The sequence below is a fragment of the Macaca nemestrina genome, chromosome 14, assembly GCF_043159975.1.
Source record: "Macaca nemestrina isolate mMacNem1 chromosome 14, mMacNem.hap1, whole genome shotgun sequence".
Classification (NCBI taxonomy): domain Eukaryota; kingdom Metazoa; phylum Chordata; class Mammalia; order Primates; family Cercopithecidae; genus Macaca; species Macaca nemestrina.
In genome coordinates this window covers 84,322,848-84,340,320 of record NC_092138.1, presented here as the reverse complement: position 1 = coordinate 84,340,320, position 17,473 = coordinate 84,322,848, and the positions used below count along the sequence as shown (strand labels likewise).

The 17,473-nt window shown below is 44.3% G+C and overlaps 1 long non-coding RNA gene across 1 annotated transcript in view; it reads left to right on the top strand.

Annotated features, from left to right (window-relative positions):
* LOC105487065 (uncharacterized) overlaps positions 1-10,562 on the top strand; it is a 36,667-nt gene extending 26,105 nt beyond the window's left edge. The window contains exons 3-5 of the long non-coding RNA XR_011612794.1: positions 6,167-6,282; positions 7,703-7,838; positions 9,847-10,562. This is a non-coding gene — a long non-coding RNA (uncharacterized lncRNA). The remainder of the gene's footprint in view (positions 1-6,166; positions 6,283-7,702; positions 7,839-9,846) is intronic.
* Positions 10,563-17,473: the final 6,911 nt, after the last annotated feature.

The following is a 17,473-nucleotide window of genomic DNA, read 5'->3' as shown; positions in this document are numbered from 1 at the left end:
TGACAGGAGGCAGGGCCCCGGCAGTAATGCTCACTCACCTGCAGCTCACCTCCTGCTGTGCCGCCCGGTTCCTAACAGGCCACTGGTTCCTAACAGGCCACAGACTGGTACTAGGGGTTAGGGACCCCTGCTATAGAGGACAAGAAGTTTAGATTTCCCAGGTTCGTGAGTCTCAGAGTTTGTGAATATTTTATCTGTGCACACGCATGGTAACCTCCTTGAGAACCAGACCCACATCTAGTGGGGATGTGACCTGTTCACTCACCCAAGCAGTGGGCCTCGAAACCAGGCCTGCCTCCAAGCCCTCCCAGCTCACTGGCTAGGCCACCTTTCTCCATAAGATCATTCCATGGGTCTCATGGCCCTTTCCTGCCCTGGGGAGTCAGATGGAACCACCTTATCCACCCGGCAACTTAAGCAGATCCTGGAGTTAATTGAGAAATCCTTTGAATGATCTTCTCAAACACGCAGAGTACTGTACTATCTTCTAAAGGCTTTTTACATGAGTAGTTATCCCTGCTCTGTACCTACTCAGTTTGCAAGAGATCTGAGGGAGTGGCTGTCTACACTGTAACCCCAAAGACTGAAGCCCTCTGGCTCTACCTTCTGATTAACAACCTGATTAAGAAGGCCATTCAAAGTATTCTCAGTTAACTGAGGGATCTGCTTCAAGATGATTTTATGATCCCACTTCTCTTCATTAAAAAAAAAAAAAAAAAAAAAAAACCCTAATGAATCTCTGCTTTCTCAAGTACCCTATTACATCTTAATCATCTGATTTTTCTTGTAATATAACAATCTCGTTTCTGTAAGAAGAACACATTAAAAAATGATTTAAATAATCAGTAAGGATATCAGCAGTGCTATCAACCAACTGAACTTAATTGACATTTAAGGAACGCTCCACCCAACAACAGCAGAATACACATTATCCAAGCACACGGCGAGCATTCACTAAGACAGATCACATGCTGGACCATAAGAAAGTCTCAACAAATTTTAAAAGATTGAAATCATGCAGAGTATGACCTCTGGCTACAACAGAATTAAACTGAAAATCAGTAACAGAAAGATATTTTGAAAATTTCTAAATATTTGGAAATTAAAGTCATTATAAATAACACATGGGTCAAATAAGAAATCACAAGGCAAATAAGAAACATTTTGAACCAAATAAAAATGAAAACACTGTATATTAAAATGAGTGGGATGTAGCTAACAGAGTGCCTAAAGGGAACTGTATAGCTTTAAATGTTTATATTAGAAAAAAGAGAGGGTTAAAATCAATAATGTAAGCTTCCACCTGAAGAAGCTTAAAAAAGAAGAGCAAATAAACCCAAAAGAAGGAGAAGGGAGGAATTATTAGTGAATAGAAATCAAAGAACTAGAAGGAGAGAAAACAAACGGAGTAAATCAATAAAACCAAAAGATGGAAAAAATAATAAATCTCTAACCAGACTGATCAAGGAAAAAAAAAGAATGAAGACACAATAACCAATATCAGGAACTCAAAAGGTACATCAACATAGATCCTAGCAGGATAATAAGGGGATTTTACAAATAGCTTTTTCCCCAAAAATTTGACAACTCAAGTGAAATGGAAAAATTTCTTGAAAGACAGAAATTACCAAAACTTAACTCGAAAACAAATAGAAAATCTGAATACTTCTATATCTATTAAGGAATTGGATTTGTAATTAAAAGTTGCAAACAAAACAAATTCCAGACTTAGATAGCTTAATGATAAATTCTATCAGACATTTAAGGAAAAATAACACGAATATTATACAAACTCTTTCAAATAACATAGAATTTTCCAACTCATTTTGGAAGGTCAGCATTCCCATGACACCAAAAGTAGACAGAGACAATGCAAGAAAAAGAAGGAAGGAAGGAAAGAAGGGAGGGAGAGAAGAAGGAACTACAAAACAATGTTCCTCATAACCAGAGAGGCAAAAATCTTTATATTTTAGCAAAGTGAATCCAGCAATGTATAAAATGACTGACTACATTTATCTCAGGAACACAAAATTGGTTTAACATTTGAAAATCAATTAATATTAATCACAATATTGGATAGAATAAATGAGAAAAGCCATATGATTATTTCAATAAATTCAGGGGAAAAAAATGACAGAATTCAACGATCATGCATGATTTGAAACTCTCAGCAAGCTTGAAATAGAAGGAAATTCTTCAATTTGACAAAGAGTATCTTAAAAATCTCAGGGTAAAAATCATATTTAATGGGAAAATTTCTTTCTCACTAAAACTGGGAACAAGTCAAAATATCCATTCTCACCACTTAGATTCTATACCATACGAGAGGCACTAACCAATGCAATAAAGCATGAAACAGAAATAAAATACACAATCCTAATAAAATACATACATGTGGGATGAGATGGAGTAAAACAATATTTTAAAATGAAAACATAAGCCCCATAATTGTATACATAGAAAATCCTAAGGAATCTAATAAAAAGCCACTAGAACTAATGAGTGAGTTTAGCACAGTTCCAAGATATAAAGTCAGTGTTCAAAAATGAATTGTATTTCTATGTACTGACAATGTACACTTAAATATTGAATTTACAAAATGCCATTTACAGATGTGTCCAGAAGATGTGATATATATATAATGATATATTTAACAAAATATATGTAATACCTCTAGGAGAAAAACTATAAAACATTACTGAGTGATATTAAGGAACACCCAAAGAAATGGAGAGATATTATATTCTTGGATTGAAAGCCTCAATATTGTTAAAATTGATCTATATATTCTCCCCCAAATTGATCTACAGATTCAATGCAATCCCAATCAACATGTAGCAGTCTTTTTTTTTTTTTTTTTTTTTTTTTTTTGTAGAAAGTGGCCAGATGATTATAAAATGTATATGGAAAACCAAAAGCTCTAGAATAAAATAAGTTGAAAAAGAAGAACAAATTTAAAGGACTTAAACTACCTGATTTCAAGCCAATTATAAATCTATAGTACTTAACGCAGTGTGCTACCAGCAAAAGGATTGACATAAAGATCAATGGAACAGATTAGAGAGACCTGAAATAGACCCAAGCATATACAGTCAATTGATTTTCACAAAAGTGCCAAGATAATTGAATGGGGGAAAGATGGACTTTTCAACCAATGGTGCTAGAACAACTAGATATCAATATGGAAATAAAATGAACCCGACCTTCACTTCCTATTACACACAAAAATTAATGTCAATAGATCATAGAACTAGACATAAAAAGCCAAAATTATTAAATTTATAGAAGAAAATATAGGAGAAATCTTTTTGACCTTGGATTAGGCAAAGATTTCTTTAGATCTGACACAAAATTCACTAACCATAAAACGAAAAAATTACATAAGTTGAACTTCATCAAAATCCAAAGCACTGCTCTTTGAAAATGTTATAAAATGAAAAGGCAAGCTACCAACATACAAGATTCTGAGAAAGGATTTGTATCCAGAATATATAAACAACTCCCTCAACTCAGTAACAATAAGAAAATACCATTTTTAACATATTTGAACAAACACTTTACCAGAAAAGTATACAAATAGACAATAAGCACGTAAGATGCTTGACGTCATTTGTCATTAGAGTCATTAGGCAAATACAAACAAAAATGACAGTGAGATGGCAGTACACACACACACCAGAATGGCTATAATTAAAACCACTGACAATATAAAGTGCAGACAGGATGCAGGGCAACTGGAATTCCCATATGTTGCTGGTAAGGATGTAAAATGATACTTTGAGAATAGATGGACATTTGCTTTGAAAGTTAAGCATTCGTTTACCACATTTCCAGCAATTCCACTCCTAAGCATTTACCATAGAGCAGCCATGTCCAACTGTTTGAATGCAAGGACTTTTTTGCTTATCTGTGGTGGTGGATATCATGAAAATTCTGCATGGACTTTTTTTTACTTTTAAGCTCATCAGCTATCATTAGTATTAGTGTACTTTATGTGTGGCCCAAGACAATTATTCTTCTTTCAATGTGGCCCAGAGAAGCCAAAAGGTTGGACACCCCTACCCTAGAACAATAAAAACACATGTTCACATAAAGACTTGTCCACAAATGCTCATAGTAGCTTTATTCAAAATACAGTACTCTCGAACTGGAAATAATTCAATGTCAATGAAACAGTGACTGTATAAGCAAACTGTGATATATCCATACAATGTACTGCACAATCAAAGAAGTGAGCTACTGATATACACATGAATGAATCTCAGAAACACTGTACTGACTAAAAGAAGCCAGATAAAAAATATCCTTGGCTGTATGATGCCACTCGTATGAAACTCCGTAAAAGGCAAATCTAGTCTATTGTGACAGAAAGCTGATCCATGTGGACCGAGGCCAGGGGTGGGAGGTATTGACAGTGTGGGTTATGAGAGAATTTTTAGAGGTGATGACAATGTTCTATATTTTGATCATGGTGGTGGTTACATAGACGTATAAGTTTGTCAAAACACATTAAAACATGCATTCAAATGGATACATTTTATTGCCTGTAAAACCATATCTCATTAAGATTGCTTTCTAAAAAGTAAACAAAATGTTTGTGGAAGGCAAGCAAGACTGTAGAATTGTTTAATCCTATAGCATTTGCTAAAGACCTACAACGTGTCCAGTTCCTGGGAAAAACACATCATGGGAAAGATAAATATAGGCCCTGCTTTCAAGAAGCTTGCAGCAGAGTCGCTGCTGTGGAGGTTGGTACCATAGAAGATTAAATAGAGTCCTGTCCTCTATGGAAGTTGGTTCTAAGGTCAGCACTAGGGCCGGGCGTGGTGGCTCATGCCTGTAACCCCAACTTTGGGAGACCAAGGTGGGCAGATCACTTGAGGGTAGGAGTTCAAGACCAGCCTGGCTAACATAGCAAAAAAACGTGTCTACTAAAAATACAAAAATTAGCCATGCATGGTGGTGCACTCTTGTAATCCCAGCTACTCGGGAGGCTGAGACACAAAAATCACTTAAACTTGGGAGGCGGAGGTTGTAGTGAGCCACTACACTACAGCCGGAGTGACAGAGTGAGACTCTGTCTTAAATAAATAAAGTCAGCATAAAAGGAGAACACTGGGCACCATTAAAATTATTCCTGAAAATTCTTTATGGAATTTCACCATGTTGAAGTCCAACATTCTATAACATCTCTCACTATGTCCATCACAGCCAGTTTTTCCTCAGCACAGATCTGACTGCAGTTTCTTTGGTTGAATGAAAGATGGTTGGCTTACTGGGGCCTTGTTACGAACACATGTGCACACACCCACAGACATTTGTGGGGGTTTTTCTTTTTTTTTTTTTTTTTTTGAGACGGAGTCTTGCTCTGTCTCCAAGCTGGAGTGCAGTGGCATGATCTCAGCTCACTGCAACCTCCGCCTTCCAGGTTCAAGAGATTCTCCTGTCTCAGCCTCCTGAGTAGCTAGAACCACAGGCACGCGCCATCATGTCCATCTAATTTTTGTATTTTTAGTTGAGACGGGGTTTTACCATGTTGGCCAGGATGGTCTCAATCTCTTGACCTCGTGATCCACCTGCCTCTGCCTCCCAAAGTGCTGGGATTACAGGCATGAGCCACCGCGCCAGGCCTTTTTTCTCTTTTTTTTTTTTTTGAGACAGGGTCTCACTGTGTCGCCCAGGCTGGAGTGCAGTGGTACAATCTCAGCTCACTGCAACCTTGACTACCCAGGCTCAAGCAGTCCTCCTGCCTCAGTCCCCCAAGCAACTGGGACTACAGGCACCCACCATCACGCCCAGCTAATCTTTCGTATTTTGATAGAGACAGTGTTTTGCCACGTTGCCAGGCTGATCTCAAACTCCTGAGGTCAAACAGTCCTCCTGCTTCAGCCTCCCAAAGTGCTGGGATTACAGGTGCGAGCCACGGTGCCCGGCAACACATGTGGTTTTAAACACTAGATCCACACTCAGTCTGGAAAGATGGCACCTGGGAACTAACACCTCCAGGAAGAATAGAAGAATGACAGACTCCAGTCTCCAATCTCGCACTCACTCCAGGCCATACATTCCTTGGGTGGAGTGGAGGGCGGAACCATCCACAGCATTGACCATGTTCAAATTCTCTCTTATTCTCATTCTCTCACTCTCACTCTCTGAAACCTTACAGATGATTGTAGACTGTGTCCTCCACACCATTCAGCAAGGAAGGCAGGCCTTGGGGAAGCAGAAATGAAGTGATGCCACTGTCCCAGCCCTGGGTGTGCTTACTGTGGCAAAGCTATCGTAAGTTGTGATGTTGGTGCAAGAATGAACCCACCATCCAATGAGACAGAATCCAGAAGCTGACTCAGGCATACCCCAGCAGGGCTGGGGATGCTGGAGCCAAATGCAATCAGAGTTGATTTATGACAACTGTCATGTGGTGGGGAAAGGATAGTGTTTCAACAAATGATGCTGAGTACGGATGGAGGCAGACACATAAATATCCATGATCCAGGGCTAAGTACTGCAAAGGATGAAGGCAGACAGTTTAGGGATGAAGAGAGGGCTGTGTGTGTGTGTGTGTGTGTGTGTGTGTGTGTGTGTGTGTGTGTGTGTCAGTAGAACCTGAAAGATACATTCTAAAACGTATATGGAAACTCAAAGGGCCAAGACACTCTTAAAGAAGAATAACAAGATAGAAGACTTGCCCTACCAGCTGTTAAGACTTAGCATAGTACAGGGTATCGTAAATTAAAGCTACGGTAAGAGTGATGTTGGTGCAAGAATGAACACGCCGTTCAATGAGACAGAATCCAGAAGCAGACCCAGGCATAGATGGATACATGATTTATGACAATGGTGATGTGGTGGGGAAAGGACAGTGCTTCAACGAATGATGCTGAGTCTATCAGATATCCATATGGCAGGGGAAAAAATGAACCTTGCCCCCTACCACATACCACAAAAAAAAACCCCACTGCAGATCTGAATATAAAAAGTAACCATAAAGCTTTTAAAAGATATTACGAACTTGAGGTAGGAAAGGATTTCTTAAAAAGCCGTAAGCATAAAGGAAAAATTTGCTGCATTTATTACATTTTTATATGTCTGATCACCAGAAAGTGCAATCAAGAAAGTGAAAAGGCATCATTGGGTGCAGTGGCTCACACCTGTCATCCCAACACTTTGAGAGGACAAGGCGGGAGGATGGCTTGAGCCCAGGAGTTTGAGACCAACCTGGGCAACACAGGGTGACCCCATCTCTATAATAATAAGAAAAATTAGCTGGGTATGGTGGCATGTGCTGTAGTCCCAGCTACTTGAGAGGCTGATAGGGGAGGATCGCTTGAACCTGGAACCTGGGAGTCTGAGTCCACTAACCTAGGCAACATACCAAGATTCTATCTCTAAAAAATTTAATAAAAATAAATAAATAAAAAGGACTTTTAATGGGTAAAATTAAACTCTGTGGTTTAGGAATGCCTATGTAGATGCAAACCTATAAAATAAAGCAAAATATGATCAAAAATCAACTAACTCTAGTAGAGAGAGAAAGGTGCACTGGGGGTTCTAGTTGCTGATAATGTTCTATATCTTGACCCGGGTGTTAGTTAGGTAGGTGTTGGCTTTAAAATTATTTGTTAAACTATACACATATATTTACACCCTTTTCTCTCTATATGAAATATTTGAAAATAAAAATATCATAAAATATAACAAGAAAGAAAATGCTGGGAGATGTGCAGTTGAGAGAGAAACTATATGTGCCCGAGGAAATCAAGGAAGACTTCATGGAAGAGGGAGTTCCTCCCTGCATACTAAGAGTTCTCCACATGCTAGACCCTGGGATGACAAAGGTAACCAAATACACACTCCCTGCCCCCAAGGAATTTACATTTCAGGAAGGGAGACAGGCAGGAATCAAATAAACATGCCGTAAATGCTTAAATTGCAGACCAAAGTAATGGCCATATTGGTCTGTTCTTACAGTGCTATAAAGAAATACCTGAGACTGGGTAATTTATAAAGAAAAGAGGTTTAATTGGCTCATGGTTCCATAGGAACCATGGAATGCTATGTATACTATGTAGGAAGCATAGCAGCAGCTGCTTCTGGGGAGGCCTCAGGAAACTTACAATCATGGCGGAAGGTGAAGGGGGAGCCAGGACCTCACACGGGCAGGGCAGGAGGAATAGGGAGTGGGGAGGTGCCTCACACTTTTAAATGACCATATCTCAGGAGAACGAACTCCCTATCACGAGAACAGCACCAAGGGGGAATTCAGCCTTCATAAGCCAATCACCTCCCACCAGGCCCCACCTCCAACATTGGGGATTATAATTCAACATGCGATTTGGGTGGGGACACAGACCCAAATCATACCAGTGGCCTTGCAGGTAAAGTTCATGGGCCCTCACTCTGAATATGCTGGAGATGCCGAATGAGCTGAGATTTGACGGGTGGGCATGGGTTGCTCAGCATGGTGAGTGAGGGGGGCAGAGGGGGCAGCACCCAGTAGAGGTCCTCAGGAGGGCAGGAGCTTATCTGTGTCCCCTCAACCCACAACTGCTGAAAGGTCACGTGGCCACGTGCAGAGAACCAGTGAGGGAGTAGTATGAGATGAGCAGCATGGAGAGGTGGGAGAGGATATTTGAACTGGGTTTTGAAGGGTGGATAGGAGTTCAACAGACAGAAATTATGAAATCCTTGAGGGCTTGGAATTCTGTGTCTTGCTCACCTATGTCTCCTATGTAGTCGTGCTCAGTAAATACTGTTTCTCCTGGAAAGTGAAAAGCCAGAGAATAGAAGAATGGAGAGGTTATAAAACGGAGGCCACTGGTCTTGACCTCAGGGGAATGGAGTGCAACTCGGGGAGAGAGTTTCCTTAGCATCCTGGGCTCTGTCTTCTCTGTCAGCAGCTTTAGTGGTCCAGTGAAGTCACCAACAGAGGGAGGTGGCAGCTGGAAAGGACGTCTCCAAGAGACAAGCCATCTGCTTCTGGAAGCAGCTGACAATGTTGCCCTACCCGCCACCACGACCACGAGGCTGGCTTGTACCATCTCTGCCACACCCCTAACCCAAACCCCAGGGTCCCATGAGGGTGACAGCAGCAGGGCTGGGGATGGTGGAGCCAGACGCAATCAGAGTGGGCAGCCACGGCTGCGGTGGCTTCGGAATCTGGTTGTTAGTGGGCGGCTGAGGGAGCCGTGCTGTCTCCCCTGTGTTTACTTGGCTCCATTGAGGGACTGGAAATTCGAGCTCTGTGGGGACCAGGCCCTGGTTAGCCCCTGCCTGGAGTCCAGTGGAGTCTTAGCCTCTCAGAGCTGCTCAGAGGCCATCCTGTTATCTGGGGAAACTGAGGCCAGGGAGTAAGTGGAGAAGGGACTCTCCCAGTCATAAACTGAGTGATAACAGCCACCATTTAGGGGGCACTTCTGATGTGCCAAGCGCTGGGACATGCTTTCTATATAATATCCCTGCAAGGAAAGTACTATTATTCTTGTTTGGAAACTGGTACTCAGAGAGGGCAAGTAATTTGCCCAAAGTCACACTGAGCTGGAACCAGATTGGCATCCAGATCTGCCTGATTGCCAGTGTCTCTAATCAGCCTGCAATCCTGCCCGCAAGGGCAGTGTTCAGCATGTGGCTGGGGCTCCTCAAAGATCTCCGACCACAGTGAACCACCCCCTCTATAGCTGATCCTGGAGTTGGGGACATCTCTTCTCACCTGGCCTGCCCACCTTCTCACAAGGAGGCTTCACACCTAGTGCCCTCCCTAAGCCCACCTTTCTTGAGCTCCTGCAGCTCTGTCTGGCGCTCCCACTGCCTCTATTTACTTATTTATGCTTCTTTCTTTTTTTTCAGGTGTGGGATTCAAACCCACGTTTCCACGGGAGACTGCATCCACTGCCTTTATGTCCCTAGAATGGGTCTGGGACTTTGAGCTCCCAATGGCAGGAATTCCTTCTCCAAACTGGCCATAGAAAGTGTATAACTATGAGAATGGGGTCTGTCCTGTTGTTCTGGATCCACAGCCCCCGACCACCACCATGCAGCACAGCTCCTGACACAGAGAAGGAATGAGAAAGGGCCCCAGCCTGGGCACCTGGCACGGGTGTCTGTGGCACAGCAGAGAAAGCTAGATCTGCTGCGAATGGCTGTGTGACCCTGGGGGCAAGGGATGCGACCTCTCTGAGCCCACAGCCCCTCTACTGATACTGACTTTTCACCGCACACTCCACGATTTCATGCAGGCAAAGGACTTGGCCCTCAGTGTGTGCTCAAGTTTAATGTCCTGGATTTGAACTTTGACTTTTTTTTTCCTTTTGTTTTGGATTTTTACTCTAGTTTTCAGATTCTTCCAGCAATGTACTACAAATTTCTGGGGTAAAGGAACCATGTGCCCCTGCCAAGATGCCCAGTGCAGTACCAGCAAGATGGCCAATGCCTAGAGCTCCCTTGTTGATCTGAAACCTCCCCTTTTCCTTACTTCTCTCTCTTTGTTTAGAGTTTGTAGACTTCTCGAAGCTTTGTTAAACCTGTTTACAACTTCAGGCCAAATCCCTCTCAGCATAAAAGGATCCAAGTGACTACTTAATCTGGTTGAACTAAGTGTCTAACTGTAATCCCTCTTGTAATTTGAGCCCATTTTCTCACATTCGGTCAGAAGTATGGAAGCAGCTGTTCTTTCTCCTCTGGGAATCCTGTGTCCTAAGCAGGGAGAAAGCACCCACGCCCCGCAACCCAGGAATCTCCCTCGTACCTTTCCTATAGGAAATTCCTGCACAGCATTGCTTTCCTCTCTTTGATGCAGCCTTGCTTCTTTGGGCCAGTTCCTCACCCACCAGGCCTTTTAGGGAAATGCTTTGAGCTTTCGCAGCTTGGGGAATTCCAAGGAACTCAAATCAGACTTCCACGACCCTCCCCACTGCACAGGAAGGAACCTAGCCAAGGCCCCTTCTTGGATAGATGGGGAGCGAGAAGGTCATCCAGTGTGTTGGTGGCACAGCAGATTCCTGACTCACTGTCTGCTGCTCCCAGGCAGCCGGGCCCACCTGTGGGGCCCTCGCTCCCCCTGTCTCCTGAGGCAGGGTCCCCTCCAGCCAGTCTCAGAGAACAGAGGGTCAGGCTTTCTTGCATAAAGAATGTCAGGTATCCGGTGGTCTCCAAGCCTCCAGCCCTACTGTCACTGTCCTCCTGGAATTTCTCCAAGCCTCCAGCCCTACTGTCACTGTCCTCCAGTGCCCATGTCCTGTGTCAACATTTGTGACCTCAAGTGCAGACTGTTCCTCATGGGGTGGTGAAGGAAAGAAAGCAGTGTCGACTCAGCACATCTACACACACACATCCCCCCCCCCGCTCTACGTGTGTTAAGGGCAGCAAGGGGGCCTTGTGAATCAGCCAGGTTTCTTAGCAATGCCTGGTGTTCAAACTCTGTGACCCAGTCCTGGGAGCTCATCAGCAATCCCCACAATCCTTCCCAAAGCCCAAAGCTGCATCAAAGAGCTGAGTCCTAGAGCCAAGGACCATCTATTCTCCTTTCCAGAGCAGAGTCCTCTCCCAGTCGGCCCAGTGAAAGAGAGCTCATTATCTCTCAAGGCATCTTACTCCACTGTCAGATGACTCAGGAGGCTGCCTGGAGGAGCAGAAGCAGGGCTGTGCAGTCAGAGAGACCTGAGTTCAAACCCTGGCTCCAGTGCTTCGTAGCTGTGTGACCTCAGGCAAGCCACTTCCCCTCTCTGAGCTTCTGATTCCTTTATTCTTTAATTAATTAATTATTTTTTTTTTTTTTGAGACCAAGTCTCGCTCTGTCGCCCAGGCTGGAGTGCAGTGGTGCGATCTCGGCTCACTGCAACCTCTGCCTCCTGGGTTCATGCCATTCTCCTGCCTCAGCCTCGCGAGTAGCTGGGACTACAGGCGCCTGCCACCACATCCAGCTAATTTTTTTTGTATTTTCAGTAGAGACGGGGTTTCACCATGTTAGCCAGGATGGTCTCGATCTCCTGACCTCATGATCTGCCCACCTCAGCCTCTCAAAGTGCTGGGATTACAGGCATGATCCATCGCGCCCAGCCAGTTTCTGATTCTTTATCTGCACAATGAGGAGTCAAATATTTGCCTTGTGGACTTGGTGTGAGCATTAGATGAGAAAGTGTACTTGAAATCCAAATGTCAGCCACTGCCTCCCTGCCCCCAGAGACAAGGGAGCATAGGAACCATCATCTGTGATCAATATCAACTAACTGAGAAGCATGTCAGGGGCTGCGCTCAATGCCCTTTACGGATCCTGCTATTTCATCTTCGCAACGAAATCTAAGGAAGCACTAATGTTACCCCCATTTCACAGATGAGGACGCCAGCACACTTAGAGAAGTGTGTGTGACTCGCCAAGGTCACATGGGTAGAAAGGGCAGGGCTGCGATTTGGGCCCAGGTATCCTGAACAGGGAACCTGCTTGTTTAGCCACAATAACTCACTACAGGCCCGTGGAAGTTGCAAGCCCTCCCCAAGATTTTCTCATGGGGGCTCTTGCCTTCTCGCAGTCTCTCTGCTCCTCCCCACTGCCTCCTCTGAGTCAGACCAGCTGTGGTTCATCTCAGTGGCCCTTTCATCACCATCTCAGCTCCTCAGTGTGTCTCCTAAGATAAACCATTCAGCCCCTTCCTCAGTTACCAGGAAAAACGCCTATTCCCAAGAAGCATGTGAGTGGGTGTAGACTGAACTGATGATGGAATGTGGAGGCATGTTTACACCGCAGTACACACTTCACACTGAACATTTGACATCCCTGGTTTTCAATATCCTTTTCTGCCCAACTCTGCCCCTCCAAGAACCTTCCTCTGCCCACTTTGCCTCCGAGGGCCCCCACCTTCCAGGGACCCAGTGTTCCACCCATGCCTTCTCCTCTCTCCTCTCCTCCCATGCCTCCTCGCCCTGCACCCATTCAGGCTTGCTCCCTCTGTCTGTTAAGACTAGGAATTCCAATCCCTCCAACCCTTAATCCCAAACCTTCCCACAGTCACACCCACCAAGGGGCCTTCCAGCTAGCCAGACCCACCCTCTTATGGGACAGTCTTTGAGGGGCTTCTTCATTCCTTGGCTCTGTGCCTGTTGACTCAAGTGACGATAGTTATATTAGCATAGAAAAATTCCTCCTCAGATTAAGTAGCAATGAGCTCCTTTCCAATAACAATCTTAAAATATCAAAAGCCACAGACCTGGGAAATGATCCTGCCCAGAATTTCTCAATAAGACACAAATGGCCTTCATGATATGAGACTATCCTGTGCACTGCAGGACACTTAGAATCCCTGGATTCTCAGCATTAATGCCAACAGCATCCTGCCTTCATCCTTGTGACAACCAAAAATGCCGCCCCATTTCCAAATTTCCCCATCTCTCACACAGGCACACTCAAGCACAGCCCATGAACACACACACACACACACACACAATGAATGGAGATCCAATCATCTCTTTTTACACACGGGTTCATGAGACCCAGAGAGGCAAAGGTCTCTGCCTGAGATCACACAGCAAGTGAGGTTGGAACAGAGGACTGGCGGACTGGGGGAGAGCCTCTCTCCCAATATGCAGGCTGAGGCTGCCCTGCCACTAGGCTGGGAGCCAGGGGACAAGGGCCCTATCTTGCACCCCACTCCAGATTTTTGTAAACCCAATTCCCTGGATCCCTTGGTAAGGACCAGCAGGATGCCAGACAGACACCAGCAGAGAAAACCTCAGCCTCTCATATTTTGAGGACTCGGCAGATTCTGCCTGGTTCCCGGTAAACCAGAAACATGGTCATGAGGTGAGGTTAACACGGAGTGCTGCCCGAGGAGGCTGAGCCAGCCAGCCCTCTCTGGGGAGGCAGAAATCCTTCCCAGAGCCTGAGACCCCTCCAGCCTGGCTGTGGGAAGTCAGCTGCTCTCAGCTGCCCAGAGATGGAGGTCAGGGGACAGGAGAGGGGATTTCCAGAACCCAAAAGCCAAGTGTGCCAGCAAGCCTATGCCTTCCAGATGTGAGGACCTACCAGGCCAAACACAGCTCCAGTCTCATCCAGAGACACAGTGCCAGGAGACGGGGAGGCAGGCTTAAGGAGGAAGATGTGATCCTTGACGCATCCCTTACAGTGTGCAGAGCACCCCCATTCACCTCTGTGAATCCTTATAGTGACCCTGCAAGGTAACCATAGCATCCCCATTTCACAGATGAGGAGATAGAGGCTCAGAAAGGCAAATCTGCCACCTACTAGCTGTGTGACCAAGGACATGCAATGTAACCACCCTGGGCTTCAGCTTCTCCTTCTGGATCATCTGGAGGGTATGGCCTGCCTTTAGGATGTTTTTGAGGCTAAATGAGGCAAACCTTTGTTATAGTAGCCCAATGCCTATCTAGCAACAGGTGCAGAAATAATGCTATTGGAACCAGCAGGTTGAGCAAGCCAGATTGGTAATGTAATCAAAAGCACAACCTTATTTTTGTGTCCCATTATCTCTTCAAAGACAACTCCAGGAGTGGGACAACTCCAGGAAGGGTGGGTGGGGGTGACTTTTTTGCTCTTAGTAATGGCCGTTCCTTTAAATTGCAAACACAGTCCAAGACAATCATGAGAATGCCCAGACCACTGCAGAATTCTCTGGTCCAGAAATAGAGAGAATGTCGCTTCTTCTCACCTCCAAGCCCATTCTCCAGGCTGCAGTTTCAACCCAGCCAAGGTTTGAGTAGTCAGGAAAAAAGAGGATTAAAGCGAGTGCACAGAAGGGTTCTTTCTCAGGTCATTTTAAAATTGAGACACACATGACATTTCTTAGATGTCTGAGTGTGTGGTTGCATCTGCATCTGCTACGTGCGCGCACACACACCCCCCCCCCACACCCCACATATTCTAATACTTTACTTTTTAGGAATTCTTGTATGTATAGAGTATGGTAGATATTGCAGCCAAGTTATGTGCCTTGTGCTTTCCCTTTAATAAACAATGAACACTGTCTTCTCTCACTGCACATACTTTTTTTTTTTTTTTTTGAGACGGAGTCTCGCTCTGTCGCCCAGGCTGAAGTGCAGTGGCACCATCTCGGCTCACTGCAAGCTCCGCCTCCCGGGTTCACGCCATTCTCCTGCCTCAGCCTCCCAAGTAGATGGGACTACAGGCGCCCACCACCACGCCCGGCTAATTTTTTGTATTTTTAGTAGAGACAGGGTTTAATTTATTTTTTGAGATACAATTCACATAACGTAAAACTCACTGCTTTAAAGTGTACAATTCAGGCCTGGCACGGTGGCTCACGCCTGTAACCCCAACACTTTGGGAAGCCGCAGCAGGTGGATCACCTGAGGTCAGGAGTTCGAGACCAGCCTGGCCAACATGGCCAAACCCCACCGGTACTAAAAATACAAAAATTAGCCATTAGCCAGGCATGATGGTGGGTGCCTGTAATCCCAGCTACTCAGGAGACTGAGGCAGGAGAATCGCTTGAACCCGGGAGGCAGAGGTTGCAGTGAGTGAAGATGGTGCCACTGCACTCCAGTTTGGGCAACAGAGTGAGATTCTGTCTCAATAAATAAATAAATAAATAGTGCAATTCAGGGGCTTTTAGTATATTCACTACCTAATTCTAGAACATTTCTATCATCCCCAAAAGAAATCTTATACCTATTAACAGGTTGGTGCAAAAGTAATTGCAGTTTTTGACATTTTAATTTTAAGTGGCAAAAACCACAATTACTTCTGCACTGACCTAATACTAGCCAATCTCCACTTCCCTTCCCCTCATCTCCTGGCAAAGAATCTGCTTTCTATTTGTCTGGATTTGGCACCTGGATAGGTTATATATTTGAAATTCTACAACATTTGACTATTTGTAACTGGCTTATTTTCAAGGTTAAACATTTCAAGTTGTAGCATAAATCAGTACTTCATTCTTTTTTATGGCTAAATAATACTCCACTGTTTAGATAGATCACATTTTGTGTATCCTGTTAGCAGTTGATCAATGTTTGAGTTTTTTCTACCCTTTGGAAATTATTAATCATGTACTATGAGCATTCGTTTACAGGTTTTTGTGTGAATATATTTCCACTTCTCTTGGATCTATACCTCGGAGTGAAATTTCTGAGTCCTGTGGTAACTATTTTTTTCTTTTTTCTTCTTCTTCTTTTTTTTTTTTTTTTTTTTTTTTTTTTTTTTTTGAGACGGAGTTTCATTCTTGTTGCCCGGGTTGGAGTACAATGGCATGATCTTGGCTCACTGCAACCTCTGCCTCTCAGGTTCAAGTGATTCCCCTGCCTCAGCCTCCCGAGTAGCTGGGATTATAGGCGCGCACCACCACACTCGGCTAATTTTGTATTCTTGTCAGAGGCAGGGTTTTTCCATGTTGGTCAGGCTGGTCTTGAACTCCCGACCTCAGGTGATCCACCTGCCTCAGCCTCCCAAAGTGCTGGGATTACAGGTGTGAGCCACCGCGCCTGGCTATTTTTTTCTTTTTTTGAGACGGAGTCTGGCTCTGTTGCCCAGGCTGGAGTGCAGTGGCATGATCTTGGCTTACTGCAACCTCTGCCTCCCAGGTTCAAGTAATTCTCCTGCCTCAGTCTCCTGAGTAGCTGGGATTACAGGCACGTGCCACCACACCTGGCTAATTTTTGTATTTTTAGTAGAAACAGGGTTTCACCATCTTGGTCAGGTTGGTCTCAAATTCCTAACCTCAGGTGATCCACCTGCCTCATATCTCCCAAAATGCTGGGATTACAGGCATGAGTTGCCGTGCCTGGCCCCTATGGTAAATCTATGTTTAGTTTTTTGAGGAACTGCCAGACTCCATAGCCACTTCCAATTTCTCCACATCCTCACCAACAACAGTTATTTTACCTTTTTAAAAAGTTACAGCCATTCTAGTGAGTGTAAAGTGGCAATTCATCATGGTTTTTATTTGCATTTCCCTAATGACTAATGCTGTTGGTCATGGATATGCTTTTAAATTATGATTTTAATGGCCATGCAAATTCCATTGTAGGTTACTATAATATATTTTTAAATTGGCTGTTATTGAATATTCAAGTTGTTTCTATTTTTTCAAATTCACTTATACATGTAAGCCTTTATGAATCATAGTCATCTCTGATTCCATGACATTCATCCATTCACTCATTTATTCAATAGCTATCTACCAAGCCAGGCCTGTTCTAGACAAAACAGATCCGATCTCTGCCCACCTAGAGCAGATGGTCCAGTGATTTATTAAATGGTTGTGCAAATAAGTCTATCAGCAGGCTGACGAGTATCAGTAAGGAAACACACAGGACACATATGTAAGAGGAGAGCATCATTCAGAGTGGGTGGCCAGGAGAAACCAGCCAGGGGTGGGAAATGGGGAAGAGCATTCCAAATAGAGGGAACAGCATGTGCAAAGCCATTGAGAAACTAACAGAGACCTGAGTGCCCAGGGGGACAAGAGCAAAGAGGGAGGTGAGGGCTAAGGTGGAGGGGATGGAA